We start from the raw sequence: 11,015 nt of genomic DNA on the forward strand, positions 1-11,015 counted from the left end.
AATTCCTAGATCCGCGCCTGTGATCAATTGCCAATTTTTAATTCACACTTTAACTTAAAATCATTGGTGAGTTCAATTTTCATCTCGTTAATTCGAAGTATTTTTCAAAATGTTGACAATAAACGTTCTTAAAAAAAATCGTTTTTTTTTGTCTTTAAATTGTTATATATTTTTTACGAGTGTCTAGCTCTTTGCTTTTTTCTTATAAATGATACCAGACAATGATTTTTGAATCACCGGGTGTTGTCGGTAGTTGAGCGTGGGAACGAACATAAGCTTTTAAAAAACATTTTGCTTTAAACTTCAGATAAAAGAAATTCGGATAGAAAATACAAGTGCAACTTAAGATGAAAATAGAAACAATAACATGAAAAAGTTTCAGAATTGAGTAGTGAAAAAAAGAAAATTTTGATTGTAAAAAGCAAAAATGGAGTTCTAAAATTTTTTATTGATGATCAAAACAAAGACACTTTCAAAGAAGAGAAGCAGCTGATAAGCTGACAAACTTTAAAATCCTCTTTGTGTCAATCACTCATTTTGAAGTTTGAAGAGTAGTAAGCATTTTTTCTTTGGCATGCTTCATTTCACCTTGAATCAAAACATTTCACTAATACTGTAGCAGGAGCAGGGGCGGATCTAGGACTTTCTCGAGGGGGGCGGATTTTCAAAAAATTTTCGAAAATTTTGTCGACCTTTTTTTTAGAACGACCAAATTGATTTTTTGAGCTCTCTCGAGGCACTGTTTTATTCCTATTATGACCAAATTTTCTGCGCCGCAAGCAAAATTTTGAAAAAACAAGCCAAAAAAAGGCACTTTTTGGAAAATTTAGACCAAAAAATTGCGTTTTTTCGGCGCGCGCTCCCCCCTCAAAACTAGTATATATTGGCGCCAAACGAGCCTTTAGAAAATTTTTGGGGTCCTCACCAAAAATGGATATCTCAAAATAGTACAGAAGAAACGACACTAATTTTAAGAAAAAAGTTTTATGATTTGAGTCGGAAAATTCTGTTAATTGCACAGTGACCGGGTGTCCTTTTTTCAATGAATTTTGCCTAAAAAAAGGGGAAAGTACGCGGGTATCTTTTTATGTACATCAAAAGTACGCAACTCTTTCATTTTATTTTACGTACAAACATTCAAAAGCCCTGTTTATTTGGTTGTTCATACATAACAAAATGTGGCTATAAACGTCATCGCTTGAGATTTATTTGATGACAGCAGCTTCTTTTGTTGAAAAACCCCTAAAACGAAAAATCAGTGAGATAATTTGGGGCAAATTTTCAAATTAATTTTTTGTGTCGCGGCTAAAACTTTGTATGATAAGCATTGTATGATAAGCATTTTTTTTCTATGGAATTGTATGATAAGCACTTTTTTCTATGGAGGTCAACCCGGGATATGAGATATTCGAATCTTGTATTGACGCTGTTCGACTCATTTATAAGCCGTGGACGAACAAATTTTTTGGTCTACATATAACCCTTGGGTCGAAACACAAATAGTTGGTCAACTGTTAAGGACTATACAAAATTCAAATAACTCATCGTGTGCAAGCTTTTTGCAATTTTTGCAAGACAATATAATTTTCTTCAGTTCCAACGATTTTTAAACCGACTTCTCATGATTTTAATATAAATTATTTTGGCCACGTACTCTGGAGTAAGCAATAAGAGTATTAATCAAACCTTCTTTTTTGTGTTTATGATTTGTTTTGGCTTGTAAAGTTGTGTATAGCTATGACGTTTTCTCGCAAAAACAACTGCAACAAAAATAGTCGCAGAAAATTGAGCAAAAGAGTTTATTGCACATTTATTGGTCAAAACCCCAATTTATGAAATAATTCTTAGCTTCAAGCTTATTTTAATTCGAAATAAATTTTTTTGAAGTTTGCGAGTTTGCTTTTTGCGTTGTTTTCTTTTTTTTATAGCTTTGGAAAGTTGTGTCGCACATTTTTATTGGAAAAAAGGAAGGAAAATAAAAGCAAAAATCTGGAACAAGTAAAATTCATGAAACAAACTTGAAAATACCTTCAGACAAAATGTAATGCCAGCCACCTAATGTCAATAATCGTGTCGAACAAAAACTATTATCAGGTCTGAGTATTGTTGATTAAAAAGACTTTAGAGAGTCGGAATAAAAAAAGACACGACCAAAGGCAATGATTTACCATCTCAAAAAAAATTAGACAGCGTATTCAAGACTTCTACGCAACCCGATATCAAAGTTTTGACTGCAGCTGCGTTGTTTTTTCGAACGAAAAAGATTTGAAATTGCAAAAAAAAATAGGAAGCTAGAAAACAAAAGCAGGGGTTCCCAAAACCGAATTTCTCGATTGAACACAACCTAAGAATTGGTACGTTAGATTTTGCGTAGTGTCAAAAAGTTTCCAATAAACTGTCAAAGTTTTAAGACTATCACTTTTTTACAGGCCGTAGCTTTTTTCTGAATTAAAGGATCCCCAGGATCCAATATTTTTTAATGGATGTTCATATTACTCCTTGACTCGCCTCAGTCTGTGTGAAATGTACGCCCTTGTTGTGAATTTCGACATGAACTTTTTTATTTAAAAATTGATGAAGTCTGATAACAGGATATAGTTTATTGTTTTTTTAAGTTGGCAGTAACTAATCGATCCGTGTTGACCGAAACTTCTTATCATGCACTTTGGATAGCTGAAAAGTTTCCTGCTATACTATTCTATAGGTAAAGAAAAGTATACAAAGTCTTTAAGATGTATGATTATGAACTATCTGGAATTAGTAAGTTAAGCATTTTCGGTGTAAAAAGGTTTACCCCAGGAAATCTTAAAAATAACTTGAGAATTGCACCGGCTTTTACTCAAACTGGAGATAAAATCGAACTTAACTTTGTTTTGAACTGTTACAGTGAACGTTTAGTTCTCAAAACGTGGAAGAAAAAGCGAATAATATAGAATTTTGAAGACGAGTTTTTCACTCAAATAATTCCTTTTATATAACTAATCAATTACATAACTAGTCTGTAGTATAAAGGTTTGACAATCAGTTACGAACCCAGTCAGCCGCACTATAGTCACAAAATTTTTCAGAGGAGTCGCCGAGATGGCAAAACAGCATGCACACTTCGAAGAAAAAATTTGTCGAACCTCCAAACGTTGGACCTCGTATCAACCTTATTCGACCTTCATTATTAAAATCCAAAATCTATCAAAATCTCATTTGAATTTCACTTCAAGATGACTTAAACCTGACACAGAGGTGAAAAGGAGCTTGGCACCATTTCCGATACAACACAAACATTAAAAAAATAAGTCGAAAAAATATTTATGTTGAAAAAACTAGGTGAAATAAAACTTTAGTATGTCTAGATAGAAAACAATTAGGGCCAGCTAAAGCTGCATGTATGTGTTTGATATTGAAAGATTGTGTTATACTGATGCGGCACAAAAAAATAAGATTTCAAAAATTGGACTTTGCCCAACACCTTAGTTGTTTCTCTAGTAAAACAAGTAAGCAGAGTGAAAAATTTTGAGATAACCATCTTTCCCAATTAAATAACATTTCTATTGTAAAAAAAAATCAGAGGCTGCCGCTTCTGCAGGAACCATTATCGCAACCGGTTCTTTCAGTTGAACTTTTCATCTCAGATTTGATTGTTTAAATTTTAAGAAAACTCAAAAAGTTTCAAAAACGGTCAAAAAAATTTCAAATTCCGTGAATTTTTCTTGCAAAGAACTGTTTATAGCCGCTTAAAAAGAAGATTTACAAAGCCGTGTTTCTCGATTGAACACAACCTGAGAAATTGCATGGTCGTTTTCGCGTAAAGTCCAAAAGTTTGCAAAAAAACTGTCAAGTTTCAAAATATCGACTTGTTTGAAGGCCATATCTCTTTTTAAAACCAACTGGCCAAAGTGAGGTATAAAGGAAAGCTTCCAACCTAATGTTTTAATTAATTTCATGATATCAGAGTCGGCAAGATAGTTAGCGAGAAAAGACCAAATAACAGCCACTTAATTGAAAGTTTGACATTTCCGAGAATCATAGATTTTTGTGTGAAAAAATAGGCCGTAGCTGCTTATGCAGAAGGTTTCCACTCATCCCGTAGTTTCTATTTAACTCAAAGTCTCATATTTGGGAAGGTAGTTCTCAAAAAATGTCAAAAACTTTTAAGAAACAGTCAAATAAAAAACGGTAAAATAATTAAACAAACTCAGTTCCGAGAGCCATAATTTTTGGTGTCAAAAAAAATTGGGAGTAGTCGCATAAACAAATGAGTTTCCCACAACCCCTTTTTTGAACTGAACTCAAAATCTCAAATATGGCAGGGTAGTTTTCGAGACTATTTAAAAAGTTTAAGAAAACAGTAGAAATTGAAAAATTTGACTTTTCCGAGGGCCATAACTTTATGTGTAAAAAAAATTGGACGTAGCCGCACATTGTAACATTCGCCCAAATATCACACAGCGACGGAGCGTAGAAAAAGTACCTATCAACGACTGGCAGGCGTCAGTTACCTTAATTCTACTCGTTTTTCACCGTCTCGACCTTGCCAGTTGATTTTCTGGTCTGTTTAGGGCAAAGTAAAAAGTTACCATTTTTAGGCCATCAGTCAAACGACTTTTGATCAGCTTTCGTTTGCATGCGAACACAACCACATAGCTGAGTCTCGGATCCTCAGACTACGTGATTGTCATTAAAAACACGGCTCGAACAACCTATTTTATTATGTTTTTGTGTGACAGTTTTACATTAAATCCATTGGAGATGGATTGACCCTTTCCTCTTTCTATCTACTCATGCTCTGAAATATTAATTAATAACGGTGTTAATTAAGATCTAGGACATTACAGCAGCTGTTATAGTCAGTTTTCACAGTCCCTTCACATATAACAGTCTCTGGGGGACCAAGCCTCCGCTCCCATGATTTTCTTGAGATAACACTCTTATCTCCTATATTTCGTGTCCCGGGAGGGTTCCGTGGTATTTCTCTTCCCCCCACTGAAGCCTCCGTCTCCACAAATATCTGTCGCTAAGGTCCTTATCGTGTGTTCTTGCCACGATAAGAGGCTCCGTGTTTTTCTGTCTCTGATACAACTGTTCTTCACAAAATATGGCGTCGTTCTGATTTTCGTCTTTTTTATTCAAAATGGCCGTCTTTTTTCTATTTCTCAGAAATGTTCTTCTTCCAATCGAAATTTTAAAAATAAAAATTCTAGAACATTCTGACCCTCCGTCGCAACACTTTTTTGTTCATAAGGCCTTTAGTCACTTTTTTTTTCTGTCGCGGGAAGGTTATGCTGTGTCATCCGGCAGAATGGCACATACTCCCCGGACAAGTCTCCATCAATGTCCCTATTGATCGCACAACACCGGGTTATCGTCAAGTAGGTATCCAGTTTTCTGTAACCAATCTTACAAATCGCATAAGAAAATGAAATTTATCTACTCCACTTCAACTCACTACGTGTTCACAAATGGCATCGTACTACATCTCACTGCCTTTCAACATTTTCACAAAATTTGCACCATGAGGAGTGTCCTAGATAAAATTTCTTTTCTGACTACTTACGTCATCTCGCCATAAAACTTCTTTTCGCCTCTGACTAAAAAGTGGGACGTGGCACGGCCACGCACCCGTTAAAATTAACTTAACTTCACTCACCAAGTATAATTAGTCATTTATGCGGTCCTTTCAATATTAAAACTAAGAAACTCTGTGGCTAGAAAAGTTATTGAGTTACCCACCCTTCTCGAGCGAATTTACTCAAACTTACCATGTCGCCACACAGTGAATTTGTGTCTTACACAGGTTAAAAACTTCAGTCGGGAATAAATAGGTAAATATACTCACCTATGCTCCTTATATACATACATAGATAGTAGTAACTAAAATCAACAATTTCAACAATTTTAACAATTGCAACATTTTCAAAGTTTGGTCTGACCAAACTAGATCAAAACAAAAAGTTTAACAAGTTCAATAATCAAAACTTGGTTGATTTGTTCAAGTTTTTACACACAAAGACAATCAAGTTTTTCTCTCCTTCTCTTCTCTTCTTTGGTCATCTTCACTCCATCATTTCTCCATCCTGATGTTCAGCGTCACTGTCTTCCAGAACTTTCTCTAACATGTCCAGAGAGTTGCGGGCCGTGCCCCAACCCTCCTGTTCCAACAGCCTCGGTTTGCAACAAGGTAGCAAGTCCACATTCACCTTCTGCTCCCGGTTCCTGCAAAAGCTGTTGTGAAGACACAGGCTCACGTTTCGTTCTAGGTCAGCTCTTAAGACCTCTTTCTTCTCATCTTCAGTAACACAAGGCGTTCCAGCTACCCGCTTCACCGCTGTGGTGACCGCGTTTCTGTGCGTCAAGAATGCTCGTTTATAGGCTCCTGGTCCTATATCTAGCTGGAAAGATTGATAGGCTTCCGTATTCCTTGACATGTGACGCTTCGCGCGTTCATACATCCAAGATGTCATCACTGCACGGAACCAAGGCATCAATCTTTGCCTTGACCATACTCTTTCAATGGCTTTAGGTATTCTCAGAACCTTGCAGGTGGTTCTGAAAAGATCCAATTCACTACTCATTTTCACGTTGCTCAGCTGTTCAGGAGTCGGCACGGCCGTCTCCTGCTCACTTGTGTCTGCATTAGCCTCCAACCATCTCACTGCTAGCATGGCGCTAACCACCACGATTGACACTGGTTGATTCTGATCGGGCAACCCCGTGGAGTACAACTCCTCCACGTCCCATACTAGGATCAGATTCCCGCGTTTGGGGTACCACAACGTCTGCGCTAAGCAGTGGCAAGGATACTCCCCATGGGTTCTCACTATGTTCCTTCGGGTCCGATACCCTGAGGCTCCCAGTAACGGCTCCACTTCCATCAGAATTCTATGTAGGTCGTCTTTCTCTTCTATGGTGGGGAATTCAGTAGGTAACGCTCCACTCGCTTTCTGTTTCTGGAACTCACTCACGTTGCCTTCGTTCAGTCTCATGAACTCTTCACCCACAACGTCTTGCAACTCGCCTTCGGATCTCTTCGGGACTGCCCGAAAGATCTTTGCCAACAAGTCATATGACCTCTCTGACATTCTGGCCAACCTCACGCACTTTGGCACAGAGAAAAGTTGGTCAACCAACACTTGTTGCGTCCTCGCATCCATCACCACCATGTGCGTAGGATACTTGCTATTACAATACGGCGCTGAGCTTGAACCCACCATATATTTTGAACCAGTAGGTCTGTGATAGGCTTCACTATCCTTCAGATTCATTTCATTCTCTAGGGCTTCTCGCCAGCCTCCAATCTTTTGCTCTGTCTGTAATGCTCCAGGGAATATTTCCACGCTGAGGGACGTCACTAGCTCATGGGCACGCTCCAAGCGCTCGAGCGATTCTATCGAACTCGTCATGCTGCAAAATCCCAAGGCTGTGATCAGGTTTACGTCCGTCACCCCATGGCAGTCTGCGACCAACTCCATGGCACTCTTATCTGACATGCTCAATCTTCCGTACAATCGTGCCAGTTGTCGATGCTGCTCGCTCAGCGTAATCAGGCAGTGTCCCATGTTACAAACATGTCCTTCCATCCCACTGTGTTGAGCCAAGCATGTGCCATGCTTCAACCAATTACTCGATGTACCTTCCTCGGACAGCTCCGTGGACGGGTTGCTCTTCTTCTTCGTCAATCTCATGGCCAGCAGGTGATGTATCATGGCCAGATCATGTAAACTCGCATCATCATCCCGTTCTAACATGACATCCGCGGTCATGTCCCAGATTAAGCCCGCGTTAGGATGGGGACACCAGGAAGGTTTCATGAGTTCCCACATCACTACTAGACTGGTTTTCAAGGGACCGTCCCAAGAACCACAATCAAAACTCACTTGCCCTTTTAGCTCGGGAATCGAGGGCTCGACTACTCGTTCTTCCAAAATAATTCCAAGCTTGGGTTGTTCCACCATCAACATTCCAATTTCCTTAATCCGTTCAACCCAGAAGTTGAGCACTGTGACTTGCTCGTAGTCGAAGTATGCTTCCCTGGCTTCTTCGTTCACGAAGGGATTATACGCCATCCCCGGTATGCCAGACACGTATTGGAACGACTTCAGTTTCCCTAGTGTTGCAAACTCCTTTTGTCCTCTGGCCGCTTCAATCAAGTCTCTGCTCACTCTCAATTCTTTGTTGGAGTATCTTCTCACCTCTTCCAACTTGCGATAGCTTTCCATATCATTCGACTCCTTGCTTGGCACGGTCAATGGCATGTCCTGATATAGCTCTAGGAGTGCCCTAAGGAAGTTCCTTTCGCAATCAACTCCCTTTTGCCGAATGATCTTTATACATTCTCCCAACACAGGAGTGGGGATGCGATCCACCACGAATCTGACAAAGCAAAGGGCATCCTTACGCTTAGCCCATGCTATCGCTGAATCGTCTTTCGAAATCAATGCTCGTAGAGCTTCCATTAACTCTAGCTCCTGTTCTCGTGATTTCGAGTCATTACTGGCTTCATACTCCGCCTTTTTGATGCCCATCAAGCACCAAGCCAGTCGTACTTGCAGATCAGTTCTCACGCAAGGATGAGCCAGGTATGCTGCTACCGTCGCAGGTGCATTCATCGTCTCATCGAAGTATTTCTGGAGGGCCGCCCTCCAAGAAATCTCTAGCAGTTTTTCCAATCCAATTTCGTTCGCTTCTGATGATATTACTGTGCCATACTCTTTTCGATTGAAGTTAGAGTTCTCCGTAAGCCCCTTCAAATATTCTTGCATGGCTCTCTTCTCGCTCCAAGCCATCAGGTGCCCTCTCGCGGAATTCCTCGCTTTCAACATCTCCACATAACCCCCTGCCGGATCTCCCATGTGGACCGATTCCGGCACAGTTATTCGACTGTACTCGACCACGTCGAGTTGTCCTTCCAGTTTCAACTTGGCCATGTTGATCCGCGAGGGCCTATAATCTTCAAGTCCTCCAGATCCACATTGACTGATGACTTCCATTTCTAACTTAGTGTCTGCCAGGGTTCGCGCCGTCTTCTTCGATCTAGTGGCGGTTACGGTCAGACCTGCCAAGAGCATATGGGGTATCAGATTCTCTTTTTCTCCCCCTGTCAGCGTTGTACTATCTCCCTGCCCGCTCTCGCCTGAACGACCTGCGCTCGTTAAAGAGGTCACCACTGCGTTGGCTCTTGACTTCACCACTCTCGGGTTCATGGCTCGACTTCCTGTCTTCCCTTTTAGTCGCTTCAGCCCTTTCCTGGCTCGTCTGACAGGTAATTTCTTTGCAACATGCTGATCATCGGCACTGTCTTCTGTTACTGACTCGGTCAGAACATCCGACTCCATGGAGCTCACTATTTTTTCCAGGACCTCACGCATGATGGGTTGGTTCAATCCCACCTTCATTATGGACTGCGTCCCATATCGCCTTATCACGTCCCAAGATTTCTCCATGAAGTTTACTCGGCTCCAGATTGCTCCTGTCTTGCCTTCCAACTCCATTTGATATCTTTCCCATTCTTCTTCTGGTAATGTGCTGAGGAACGATATCTTCATTGACTGTTCGATTTTCCTCCTCCTTGGTGATTCATAAAGCAGTTTCTGTGGGTCCCTGCTTCGGCACTCTCTAGCCTGGCTTATTGGGTCTATCGGAGATAGATCGGCCGACGCCTCCTTTGTAGGAGACATGAAGGACGATGGTGCCATTAACAGTAAACTCCCATCGACTTCCCCATCGTCATCCTCACTGAACCGGTACTCTAGCAAGTCCCTTTCCAACGCTCCTAGATCGGTCTCTCCCGGTTTCTCCGTCTTACTTCCGGTCCCATCATCGTTATCGTCCTGATCCATCAATTCATCGTCGTCCGCATCAGGTTTCGGCCTAGGTCCCGAAGGTCCTTGTCGCGCGTCTGTGCCCGAATCCGGCCGAGCCGGTACGGCCATGTCTCCTGCGTGATAAAACAATTCATCATCGACCAGGAATTCTACCAACTCCTCGCCATGTGGGGCCAGATCTTCTATCGTTATATATGAGCCTCCTCTGCTCTCTCTTGCCACCTCCAGCATCACCACTTTCGCTTCTCCTGACCATTTCAGTCTCGATAAGTCATCCGCTGAAGAATATACTTCGTTCCACGTTTCAGCCGAGACCTCTGGTCTCCTGGAGGGTAGTGCTTTGATCTTTTTCCTGCTCCAGGCATCGGGAAATGAGAAGTCGAACGTATGCGCGGCAGCAACGTTCCAGCTGATGAAGCGCGGCTCCATCCCTCCACTCCACTTCAGCATTCTCTTCTCTGCGTCACGAGCTGCTCCAATACGAGGGGCAGTGATGGGAGATGTGACTCCCAACAACATCCCCCTTATCGGTGGATATCGATGGCATTGGTCCGGCAGCGGCCTGGACCCAGGAAGCCATGTTTGTTGATTCTCTTTCGCATGGGCATAGGCTCCCGGCAATTGAGGTACTCCCACAGCCTCTCCTGTATCCTTCACCACTGGTCTCAAATTCCAGAGTTTTGGGTTAAACTGGATGTGGGACAGATCCTCACGGCCCATTCTGCACTTGAAGTGGTTGTTGAAGTCCATCAACACCCAGCCTGGCTCTGCTATTCTTCCGAACAGCCTATCGTCGCTAGCCAGCTTTCTCAGTTCACTCTGTTCTACCCAATTCAGCACGGAACAATCCACTACTGAGACCAGGTTGACGTACAACACTGAATTCCTGTACGCTTTAACTTGCACATCCGGGAACGCAAAGGACATCACCGGTCCATACACCACTGTGACGAATTCCCTCAGTCCGTGGACCAGAGCCAACGGATCAATCCGCATCATGACAGCTAAGTCTGTTAGTAAGGGCATGCCACAATACTGCTTACATTCGCTTGCGTTCGTCGCCACTTTGTCCTCTCCTGTGACGCTTCTGTTTTGTTGCAAGAGGTATTGAAGTAGGAGAGTCCTCCAGTCTTTCATCTTCTTGAGCGAGGCAGTTTCCAACTGTGCATTGAACTCACGACTGGGTCCCTGTAGTTGTTC

Source organism: Symsagittifera roscoffensis, chromosome 7 (genome assembly GCF_963678635.1).
Source record: "Symsagittifera roscoffensis chromosome 7, txSymRosc1.1, whole genome shotgun sequence".
NCBI classification, from domain to species: Eukaryota; Metazoa; Xenacoelomorpha; order Acoela; family Convolutidae; genus Symsagittifera; species Symsagittifera roscoffensis.